Raw genomic sequence first — 12,253 nt, 5'->3', positions numbered from 1 at the left:
CTAGGCACATAGCAATGTTCTTGTTGGAGTAGGGACAGATGCTTATATACGAAAGCAGATGATTTCTAGACTTATTTATTTGTTTATTTATTAGATTTTATTTATTTATTTGACAACGAGAGACACAGTGAGGGAGGGAACACTGGCAGGGGAGCGGCAGAGGGAGAGGGAGAAGCAGGCTCCCTGCCGAGCAGGGAGCCTGATGCGGGGCTCGATCCCAGGACCCCAGGATCATGATCTGAGCCGAAGGCAGACGCTTAATGACTGGGCCACCCAGGAGCCTCTCTAGATTCATTTAAATTTCTTATTTCTTCTGCTTACAAAATTAATGCATACACGTAAAAATTTCCAAGTTTAGAAGACAAAAACATTACAATTCAGAAATGTAAGAACAGAAAGTGAGATCCTTCTGGAATCCATCCCAGAGGTAGCCAGCACTAAATGTCATGGTTCTCAGTCCTTTCTCTGAACAGCTGTGACACTGAGTGGGGGCTCTTGAGGTGCCTTCCGGCCCAATGAGCCCATGGAGTCTGCAGGTTCAAACATACTGCAGAGCTGAGACAATAGGAATTTGTTCCTTTAAAACAGAAAAATGAAAGAAACAGTCCTTATGAAAACAAAAGACGTGAGCTTAGCACCAGTTTCTCACTCTAACCAATAAGAAAAGCATACACATAGTCCTTTTTTTTTTAAGATTTATTTATTTATTTGTTTTTTAATTTATTTGACAGACAGAGATCACAAGTAGGCAGAGAGGCAGGCAGAGAGAGAGGAAGGAAAGCAGGCTCCCCGCTGAGCAGAGAGCCTGATGCGGGGCTCGATCCCAGAACCCTGGGATCATGACCTAAGCCGAAAGCAGAGGCCTTAACTCACTGAGCCACCCAGGTGCCCCCCCACCCCTTTTTTTTTTTAAAGATTTTATTTATTTATTTGACAGAGATGACAAGCAGACAGAGAGGCAGGCAGACAGAGAGGGGGAAGCAGGCTCCCCGCTGAGCAGAGAGCCCGATGTGGGGCTCGATCCCAGGACCCTGGGATCATGACCCAAGCGGAAGGCAGAGGTTTTAACCCACTGAGCCACCCAGGCGCCCCCAGACACAGTCTTAAAAAAAAAAAAAAGTCCCCACAAAATTCTTGGTGCAGCACAAAATAGAATTGAATTCTTTCAGGCTCTGTGGTCCAAGATCTGTGGTGAATGTGCCCATCCCTTCATAGCCCGAGTTTGTAATAATGCGGGTTCCCATTAGCATCGCTGAACCTGCTCCGCTGGCTTGGACGACAGGTCTCACTTGACTCGGTCAACCTGCTGCCCGTCCAGGGGCTCGTAGTGGCTGCACCGAACACAGCGTGACCAGACGTTCCCAGGCCGTCCGAGCGCAAGAGCCGTTTCCAGCATCGGCCCCGTCCCACAGCTTGGAGCAGGGGTGCCTCTGGCCAGGGCCCTGCTTTGGTTTTTTGTTTTCGAATAGTTTGCCTGGGCGTTCGGGGAGCTGGCTTGACTCATTTTTTCTCAGGAGCCCATTCTGTTTTCTGGCAGTGGAGCCGGGAACGCCTGCCCACCTACCACAGTGGTGCCCCTGGAGCCTGAGGCCCCCATGCTCATGCAGGGCACGGTCAGTCATGGGGCCTGCAGTGTGTGCACACCGCCCGTGCACATAAGCGTGTGCATTTTGTGTGGGAAAACCCAGAACATGCCCACGTCGTGTCTGCTTCCCAGACTCCCTGGCCTGGCCGTGCCGGGGGCCAAATCTGGGCTTCCACCTGAGTTTCCTTCATACCCACATAGGACCCATGTCTGGTCTGTCTCTCACTTTCCATTCAGTCCAGAACCTCTCTCTGGGTTCCTGCTGTATGCGGGCCACCTCAGGGCAGGAAAACTAGAAGCCGGATCCCGTTGCCTCCCTCTGTGCGGATTCTCTTCATTCTGGGGCAGTGCTGCTGGTTGCACACCTGGTGTGCCCGCGTGTTGCTCTTGCTGCTAAGGCTGCAGTGTGGGGCAGGGTGGCCGCAGGCCCTGGTCTCTAGAAGCTTCCCCCTTGTGTGGGTAGACAGACAATAAACAGGAGCAAAGAGGGTTACATGAGACCTGGTGCCTCATAGCCTGAGATGTGGCTGATGGGGGAGAAACACGGGGCAGAGAAGCAGAAGGATCTTCCATGGGGAAGGGTGGCGTGAGTGACGCCAGAGGCTAGGGCAGGGGCCACGGTCAGGGACTGCACCTGGGCTGGCCCCAGCTCTGCTGCTGAGCAGTGCTCCAGACGGCACTGGCCTGTCACCCAGAGTGGTAGAGCCTCCTTCAAGGAGGGGTCGTTGTGCAGAATCCCAGCGCTGGGTGGTTCTTCCCCCTTCCTCTTCCCTCAGCATCCGATGTGCCCTGTATTGGCCCAGGACAGTCTGTGGGGGGCATGTCTTGGTGGGAAAAGGCGAGAAGGAGCCTGGTGCAAGGAGGAGCCCCTTGTTTTCCTATTATGTCCAAGAGGGCTATGGCTTTGGGGACCCTTACCAGCCCAGTGGGTGTTGGCACAAACCCTTAATTCATGTGGAGACTGTAAGCCTCAGAATGGGCTGCCTGTCCTGTGAGAGGGGGCGTCGGCGAAGGGATGGTCCTAGCCTGTGAGTGTGAGATGGGGTGTGACTGTCCTTGAAGGTCTTGGCAGCATTGTCACCCGAATGTGGCAAGTCAGACCACTGTCTCTGGCTGAGAGCAAGCAGGGCAGTCAGGAGGTTAGGAATGGCTGATAGCCTGAGGGCCTCAGGAGGCAGTCCTAGGCACCAGAGCCCATATTCTGTGTTACTGTCAGTTAAAATGGGATTTCCCAGAATTCCGTGACATGTGTGCATGTCAGGCTCATATAACCTGGTCACTGGTTTGGGACCTATGGCTCATTTGAGTCCTGACTGTTGGCAAATGCTCTCCATGCCCTTCTGGCCTCTCTTGCTTTTCAAGGGAGCCAGGATGACCTGGTGTGAACCTGCCCTCGGGGCTCCCTGGGCCAGACATGGGCAGGTGAGTAGTCGCAGGAGGGCTCTTTTCAAAGGCCACAAGCTTGCAGACTCAGGAACTCCCAACCGGGAGGGGGTCGAGTCAGCCTGGGGAAGGCTGAGCCTCCTGCAGCCCTACCCAGTAGCTCTGGCCATTCTGGTAACGGAAGGGAGCGAGCTCCTGCCACCGCCCCTCCGCGGGGCTGGGAAGGAAGCCCTTCCTGCGCACGACAGGGCTCGGCCTTGCTACCCCGGGCCTCCCATGGCGCAGCCACAGCCCGTCCTGGGAGGGGAGAACCTCGGTTGAGTCAGAGGCAGATTCTGCCTCCGCCACTCCCTTCTGCTTGTTCTGCTACAAGTGGAAAATAAGCCCTCACTGTTCTACCCCCACCGCCACCCCCACACCTGCAGGCCTCAGGACCGGAAGTCCCATCCCATCCCTGGGAGTCTGCCTTCTCTCCCATTGTCCCCAACATGGCAACCATTAGAAATGCCTCCTTTCTGAGAGTCTGTGTTCCAGTGTGGTCCCGTTTGGGTCCCAGGGTGGAGAGGATGTCACTGCTCACACTCGGATGGGGAGGGCCAGCCAGGTCCAAGGCTTTGAGTCCTTTGTCCTAGGGTCTTTTTCTAAGCACCTTTGTGTTGGATGAAGATGACGGTCAAGCACAGCGTGACACGCTTTTCTCATTTAATGCTTTGTAATTATTTCCTTTGATAATGATATTTTTTTTTTTTAAGAATATACCCAAATGTCTTGAGAGCCACATTCTCTCCAAATAAGAGGAGATGTGTGGCAGCCTAGTTAGTGGCTGGAGTCCTGTGGTTCCTTAATGGCTCTGAGCATCTATTCTTCCTGTGTCCAGATTGACCTGGTTAGGGGCTCACTGGAGCTACTAAAAGCCTGACGTGGGGGGGCCCGGCACATGTGGCTTGCCAGCTGAGCCTCTGGCCAGTGCCGGGCGATGTGAAAACATCAGCTAGAGGATCCAAATGCTGTCAGCCTTCAGCCGGATGGCCGGTCTCCGGGCCTGATGGGGTGTGGACCCACCCATCCATGCAACGGGTTAGATTCATGAAGAACGTTTATATGCTTCATTTTCTTCCTTCCTTGCGGGCCCCCTCTGACGTGGGTTGTGCTTATCCAGCTTGTGGATGAGGAAAGCAAGGCTTGGGTGGAGGGAGCTGCCCAAGGTCCACAGTGAGGAAGTGGCTGCAAAGAGGGCTCTGAGCCCAGGCGTGTCTGGCCCCTTGCCTGACGCCGCCATCCCAGCGGCACCCTAGCGAAGAGGCCACAGCCCATCTGTCCTTGGCTCTTGGCAGAGCCATTAGAAAGTTGACGGTGGAGAGTGGGGCCTGCTGCCCCGGCACCTGGGTGTGCCTAGCTGTTTCCAGCCTCATAGATACCTCTATTGAAATAGCATCAGAGTCCCCAAGGGGGGCCGCTCTCGCCAGCCCCTGCCATGCCCCAGCCTTCTTGGTGTAGAGGAAGCCGGTCTCCCCAGCCTCAGGCACAGTGCCTCCTGAAATCTGGAAGACTGCCCTTCCTAACTGGCCCTGAACTTAGGACTTCAGAGAAACTCATTAAAGCCTACGGCTTTCTTTCCAGGGAACTGGAATGTAGACTTCTTTTCCCAAGGTGGGTTAGAAACCATCAAAACAGTTTCAAAGAGCAAACCCCTGACAGTGGGTTTGGGGTGCTTGAGGGGCAGTCAGGGAACCCTTGAGGCCACTGTGAGCTGAGCTGTCTGCAGAGCGCTGGGGGGTCCCGACAGGTGGCCTGGCCGAGGCACTGGGTTCCCCAGAGAGGGCAGCCTCTTTTGTCCGCAGTCCCTCGGGAGAGGTTTATCAAGCCCACACCAACACGGGCAGACTGTGCCAGTGTGCAGCTATAGCTAGAGGGACACAGGAGGCGTCTGCATCTTGGGGACACACCAGAAATTTTCTGCTGGAAAGACTACATCTCCTTGTGGCTGGACTTCTGCTGCCTTCCAACCTGAAGGAGTTGGGGCCCTGAGCTGGAAGCCAGGTAGGACAGGGGACCCTGTGGTGTCAGGCCCTCAGCCAAGATACTTCTCTGTAACTGTGTGATCGCACACCATCCTGGCTCCTGGGCTCCCTGTGGCACCCAGTGGAATGGCAGCACCCAGAAATACCAAACTTCCTTCAATTCCTTGACTCTGCAGGCAAAGCCACTGAGGCCTGGAGGAGGGAAATGGCTGTGCTGCAGCCACCCAGGAGCTTGTCACCAGGGATGACGGGCTGGGACCAGACCCGAGGGTGGCTTCAGGCCAGGGTCCTTCTCAGAATTCCCCAAAGGCCATGGCCATGGCTTCCTCTGCCACTGGACAGTAGTGCACTGGCCTCTCCCGGTGCTGCCCAGGGCCTCAGTTTCCAGATCTGTGCATTGGGCTGAGTTCTTTGTTTTACTTGCCCCCAGGACTGGGTGTGGACATGCTGTTTGCATGGGAGAACCCCAGGCACCGTAAGCGCTCTTGTGGTTGTAACCTACTGAGTAGAAACGTCTGGGGAATAAGTGATTTTCCCCTTTGCAGGGACAAACTTGGGCAAGTCTTAGGACCCAAGTAGGAAAATGGGCTGGAAATTAGGAACTTGGGGAGATGACTCGAACCTCAGGATTCTTCTCACTGCACTTTGATGAGTTGGGTTTGTGCTGGACTCCATTCTCCAGGTAGGTCCTTTGGGAGCAGGGCTTCGAGAAGGCAGGCGGCCTGTATTGCTGATGGCTGACTCCGTAGAAGTCAGGACAGCATGCGGTGCACAGTGGGTACTTTGTGGGCAGGGATGAGTAAAGGAAGCTGAGTGCAGGCCCCTTGGGCCCTCCGTTTCAGGTCATCCTAAACATTCTGGGGTCTGTCAGCAGGGGCTGCATGAGGGACATGGTGGTCTGTGTCGTGTGTCAGTGCTCAGGTTTGCTGACCTGGGGCAGGGGCCAGATGTCTGCAGGGAAGCTTCACCAGCGTCTCTGCGGCGCTGTCCCCCCAGAGTGGTCAGGCCCCAGGGCAGGAAGTCAGCTGAGTGTCTACACGGCACTGCAGGAAGCCAGGAGGCCTCTGGGCTGGGATAACCATCGCCGGGGAGGCCTGGCAGAGGAAGAGGAAGGAGAGTGGGGTGCTCAGTCTGGGTCCCTGGTGCCTGTTTATGGGCTGGAGGTCTTGTCCAACAGCTGAGCTTGCCGTCACAGTGCCTGTGGTTGGGAGCGAGACTGGCCCCAGCCAGCGCCTTGGACTCCTCCATGGCCCTCCTCAGCTGGGTCTCTGCCTGGCCTGTGCAGCTCCGAGGCCAGAGCGGGAAGATGCCAGGCAGAGGCCTCCATCCAGCTCCGGCCCTCGCCGCCTTCTCCTGCCCTGTTGCATCAGGTGGAAAGGGAACATGAGGAGCTGAATTGGGGTGCTGGAGGCCTCAATTGCTGGCAGGGGCCTGGCAGTGTGGCCATGACAGCCTCTGAGGGAGGGCTTGGGGGGGACCTGTGTCCGTTGCTTTGCCTCATGGCTGCCCTTGTCGCTGTGCCTTTGGCTTTGGAGTGTTTGGGCAGGAAGCAGGCTCTGAAGAGAGGTTGGGGGGCCGTCAGGAAAGGGAGGTGCGTGGAACCCAACAGTGCCCCTCATTGTCCTCCCAGTGCCCATCAGCCCCCGCTGCTCTTCCTTCCTTGTAGGAAGAAGTTTGCTTCTTGCGCTTGTTGCTGAAGGCGGGAGAGGGGTCCGAGTCTGCCGCACACAAGGCCTCCTTTAGGACGAACCCTCTTCTTTCGGATGAGCCTGCACCTTCTACAGCAAGTGCCAGCGGCTAAGGGCGGTCGGCCCCATGCATCTGTGCTCGGGGGCCAGAGCCCGGAAGTGGCTCCTTGGCAGGAACGGTGTCCCCCATGCAGCCGGTCCCTCGGGGAGCATGAGGTAGAGGAGGAGCAGTGTCTTTGGAGTCCAGAGCCCCTGCCTCTCCACTCTCATCAGGTAGCCACGCTAAGCCTCAGTTTCCTCATTGGAAGATGGGGGTAATATTAACTTACCTTAGAGGGTTGGTGTGAGGATCCCGTAAGCCACAGGCTGTAAAGCGCCTGGCCACACTGCAGGCGCTCTGCAGATGGTAGCTGCTGTCGTCCTCACAGTGACCAGCCCCGCTACCTTCACCTTCACCACGAACGCCACTACCTTCATCACCACCCCTCCCCCTGCCCCCACCCCTACCCCCACCTCCACCATCGCCATCACCACCATCCTCTAGCACAGAAAGTGCAACCAGAACACCTTGAACACTTGGCCTCATGCCCGACTCTGAACCACAGGGGCAGACAACTGTCCTGTCACAGGTGCCACAGAGACCTGGGCTTCCGTCTCCTCACAAAGGCGCTTTACCTTTGGCCTTGTCCATCTGGTAGTGAGTTTCCTGGTAGGAAGAGATCCCAGTGTTAGTTGCTGTCTCCTCTCCTGAGCGCTCGCTCAGAGTAAAGCAGAGCCTACAGGATCTCAAAATTATCCTGTGCTCAATTATAATACTAAGAATAAAACACTCTGGCTCCATTAGGGAGAAGAGTTGTCTGGTAGATAATTATGTTGTCTGTACATGTCATCAAATCATCTTTTTATGACTTTAGTTCTTAATACCGTAAATATCCCAGTAGACAGAAAACTGGGGATCCAAGCGCACAGTGGAGCAGGAGCCAGCCCGGGGATGAGCGGGCCCTGGGGGTCGTCCCCACCCCCTGCTGTTTCCTAGCTGAAGGATCCTGGGCTTGCGACTTCTCTGGGCCTCAGCTTGTTTAGTTTTGAAAAATGGGGCCGGGACGCCTGGGTGGCTCAGTCAGTGAAGCATCTACCTTCAGCTCGGATCCTGATCTCAGGGTCCTGGGACTGGTCCGTCGGGCTCTCTGCTCAGCGGGGAGCCTGCTTCCCCTCTCCCACTCCCTTTGTGTTCTCCTTTCTTCTCTCTCCCTCAAATAAATAAATAAAATTAAAAAACAAAGAAAAATAGGGCTAACGATACGTCTTGTAGAGGCATTTGGAGCAGTGAGGAGGGGTGGCTTGGTTCCCGCGACAAGCATGTTCGCAGTAGATGTTGGTGCTTTGGGCGTCTGGGGGAGTAGAGACAGTGCCGTGGCCCTTTTGGTGCATGCCAGGGAGACCCTGAGTGCTGGGGAGGGCCGCGGTCGGGTCCTGACTCTGGCCAGCTTCCAGTTGGGTCCTGTTTGTGTCACGAATCCTTCATACAGTCGTGTGAACGTGGACTCGGGTTTGATCCAGGAGTTTGTTGAAACTGCCGTTGTCCAAATCCTTGCAGTTGTCGGGTGTTGGCAATACCCTGTGGCATGCGGTGAGGGAGAAATAGGTTGGGAGAAGCAGCTGTTGACTCACGTGGAGGCGGGTCGGCCAGGACTGCTCTCCCGGCTTCCCACCGCAGCCGCGGATGCCTGGGCCAGCATGCCAGACAGCACCCTCTCCGCCCATCCCCCATCCCGGTTGGCCAGGACGGTGGTGGATCCAAGAACAATTTGGGGGCCTCTGCCAAGGTTGGGATGCTGGGGTCTACTGAGACAATGGTATCTTCCTCTGGGAAGACAGTGTGAAAACTTCAAGTAATCAAGGATGGTTTCCGTGCTCCCGGTTTTGAGAATGAAGAGGTACAGAAGGTTGTAGCTGGGACTTGTAAGTCTCGGAGCTTTGAGGGACCGGAGTCTGGTCCCATCCATTGTGTATCTGGAGAAAGTGAAGACAAAAGGCCCCTCGCCCAGGGTCACATAGTGACGCAGTTGATTACAGGGCAGCGACTGGCCCTGGGTCTTCCATCGCTTCTGTTGCCTGCCCTTGCCCCAACCTGGACACCCTCCCCTGCGGGCCTGCAGCTGATCTTGCAAGCGGGTAGGAGGTAGCTGTCCTCTGCCACTGGTTCCGTCCTGTCTGCTCGGCCCTTGCCCCGAGCCTCCCAGTGCCTCTTGTGTTGCGGCAAGCTCTTCCCACTGGTCTCTCCAGTGACACCGCCCATTCCTCAAGGGCTGGGATGGTGCCCTGTCTTCCCAGGGTGGCCTCCCATGATAGCTGATCCCAGCCCAGCCTCTTAGTGGAGAGAGGAGCCCTGAGCAAGTGAGGCAGGTGGCCATGTCCAAGTGCTGGTGGCGCGGCCTTCAGTTCTGGGACCTTGGGCAAGTCACTGGGTCTCTCAGCCCGTTTGCTCATCAGCAGAGTAAAGCTTAGACGCACCTCGTGGGGCTTGGTGGTGGGAGCACAAGCCCTACTATTTATTATTATTCCGCTGCTACTGTTTTAGGGGGTTTTCCCTCCGGAAGCTTCACGACATGATTTTTTTTTTTTTAAAGATTTTATTTATTTATTTGACAGAGATCACAAGTAGGCAGAGAGGCAGGCAGAGAGAGGAGGAAGCAGGCTCCCTGCAGAGCAGAGAGCCTGATGCGGGGCTCGATCCCAGTACCCCAGGATCATGACATGAGCCGAAGGCAGAGGCTTTAACCCACTGAGCCACCCAGGCGCCCCATCACGACATGATTCTTAAGGTCTCCTGGCAATGCTCTGAGGGGAGCTGGCCAGAGGCCCTTTTTGCCATTTTACAGATGGGGACATGGAGGCTCTGAGAGGGGTGGAGATGAGTGGTGACTTTATGCCCGGTGCTGTCGGGCTGGGCCAGCACACAGCAGGCTCATCCCTGCCCCCCGTCCTCCTCCCCAGGCTTTCCTGTCCACAGAGACCAGGCTCATGGGTGCTGGGGACAGTGGTCTGGAGGCAGCCACTGCCCTCCCATCCTCCCTCTCCATTTTGGGGGTTTCCTGCCCCACGCATGGCCCTTTGCTGTGCCCCGGCGTGTGGCCTCAGATCTGGAGTTTCTGACAGATGTTCTCAGAGTCAGGGAGCCTTAGTATCTGCGTTTCCTCCCAGAAGCTTAGGTGCTCCCAGCACCCTCCAAAAGAGGGCTTTCTCAAGGAGGAAGAGCGTGCCATTTTGCCTTGCAGAAACGAGCAGATTTTCAGCATCTGAGGGAGGCCTGAGAATGCAGAAGTCTGGGGGTGGCAGCCCGGCCTCAGCCTGCCTCAGGGGCACGTTCCCAGCGCATTTCCTGTTGACTGTCTCCTCACCCACACCCACTTCCTTTCCCATCCCTCGCTCCACCCGACCACCCCGCTGCCTGACAGCTCGGTGTCCTGCTCATGTGCTCCCCGTTCGCCTCCCGCTGTCCTGGGCGCTGCAGGGAGCCCCGACCCCAGGACGGCGCTGTCGCGGCTGTCCCGAGGTTCCTCCTGCGTGGGTCTCGTGAAGCCAGAGATGTTTTCTTGGCTTGTTCCGGGTCTGTCCTCAGCTCCTCCGACAGGTGCGGGCAAGAGCAGCCCTGGGTGGGGAGACACGGGTCCCACCACTGAGGGGGCGGGGCGGGGCGGGGGGAGCGATGTGGAAAGATTTCTTCACGCTCTGCTGCGCCCTAGCTGTGACACTGGGCATGTCAGCGTCCGTCAACGTGTCCATGACTTTCACTTCTCTCCTTACAGCTGTTGTGAGGACTTACTCTTGCTCACGTGAAGGACCAGCACAAATGGTGGGTCCTCAGCAGGCTGCCTTCCCTTCCTGCTCTTGCTGAACAATCTGAACGAAACTTAGAGTTCATTTGGGGCCTCAGACTGAACCAGTCATTATCCAGCTTGTGGCCCCAAAGCACCTGATTGTCACCGTGTGGGGCTTAGGAGCAGGAGAAGGAGCCGAGGACGGGTGGAGGGTGGAGGGGGCCTCGGGCATCTTCTGGGATATGGGGAAGCTTGTATGGCTTCCTGCCAGCCATTTACTAAAGCTACTGGGGCTCAAGTCCCCCATTTAGGACATGGGGACGATAGTAGAGTCCCTTAGGGAAGTGGTACAAAATAAATTTGATGTTAGTTGAAAAACGCTTGCAGAGCAGCCAGCACAGACCACATGGTCTGAAAACACTGGCCCCAGTACCGCACGCTGAGCACCCCTGACCTCGTCCCTTCCCGGACTGGGAACTCCTCAGACGCAGTGGCTGGTCCCCTGCTCTGGGTTCCTAGCTAGGGCTTAGTGCCAGGTGATGGGCCTGGCAGGAAGCTGACCAGGTCACTCTGCCGTGGCCCCTGGCCACCCTGGATCTGTGGATGGAGCCTCACTTTAGACCTGGAGACAACAGTGACCACACATTCAGACTGACTCTCGGCTTGTCGTAGGCACTTCCGCGGGGGGCAAAGATGCTGGCCGTTCTCTCCGAGTTCCTGGGCATCTGTCATGCCCTGCTTCTAGCCTCCCCTAAAGTAACCCTGTGAGTCCCCCCAGCAGGGCAGTTGACCGTTTCCGTGGGGGAAGAGCCACAGAGAGTGACCTTTACCACTTGTGCTGGGGGAGCAGGACACAGAGTCATGTCCACCATGAACCTGAGCTTGTGTCTTTAGCCCTTGGCCTAACATCCCAGAGGCCCAGGGCTGGGAGTAAAAGGGCCGAGGGAATACATAGCAGGTGGGGCCATGACCGTGGGAGCACCCTGGTTTGGGGCAGCTGGTCAGAACGCCGTGTTGTTCGTTCCTGGATTCCTTCCTTCCGCAGAACTGCACGTTCCTCCTCCCTCTCCGCATGCCTGCTAACGGCCTGCCCGGGGAAGGTGTTTGAGCCCCCGAGGGGCCAGAGCAAGTTTTGTCCGCACTGAAGCCACTGGCAGGAACATTCTTACTGCACCTGGCAAGTGCCTGGGAGCAAGCGAGCTGCCCTCGCACGTCCCGGGGCCGACGCTGCCACAGGAAGACCAGAGCTTCTCAGCCTCAGCCTTGCTGGTGTCTTGGTCTGGATGGTTCTCTGTTGGAGGGCAAGGGGCTGTCCTGTGCTGTGGGATCCCTGCTTCTCCCCACCTGACGCCCACAGTCCCCGTGACCTCCGGAGTCCGGACAGTCCCTGGGGTGACGTTGTGTAGGTGGAGATCCACAGACTGGACTGAAAGGTCTTGGCCTCCCTGGTGGCTGCAGTCTCTGGGGCCCCGTTATGTGCCTGGCCTCAGACAGGAAATCTGAACCTTCTGAACTAGCAGTGACAAAGGACAGGTGCCTTCTAGGCCCTACTCAGCAGGAGCACCACGCAGGGGGGATGGAGCTGGGCAATGGGGCCTCCTGTTACCTGAAGAGGGGTTATGGGGCCTGCTGCCCCTGGGCTGGGTGTGTTGGCTTTGTTGGCCCATGTTTTCTGTCTCGGAGTCTGCAGCCCCAGGAGCTGGGAAGGATGGTGATGCTGTCTGCTGGCTTGTCAGCCCACTCTGCCCGAGCCCC

General features: G+C 56.8%; 1 protein-coding gene across 1 annotated transcript in view; it reads left to right on the top strand.

The window, feature by feature from the left end:
- Nucleotides 1–12,253, top strand: part of FAM53B (family with sequence similarity 53 member B) — a 72,915-nt gene that overhangs the window by 36,843 nt on the left and 23,819 nt on the right. The gene's annotated exons all lie outside the window — the stretch shown is intronic.

This window comes from Lutra lutra, chromosome 14 (assembly GCF_902655055.1).
Source record: "Lutra lutra chromosome 14, mLutLut1.2, whole genome shotgun sequence".
NCBI lineage: Eukaryota > Metazoa > Chordata > Mammalia > Carnivora > Mustelidae > Lutra > Lutra lutra.
This window is presented reverse-complemented; position numbering and strand designations above follow the sequence as displayed.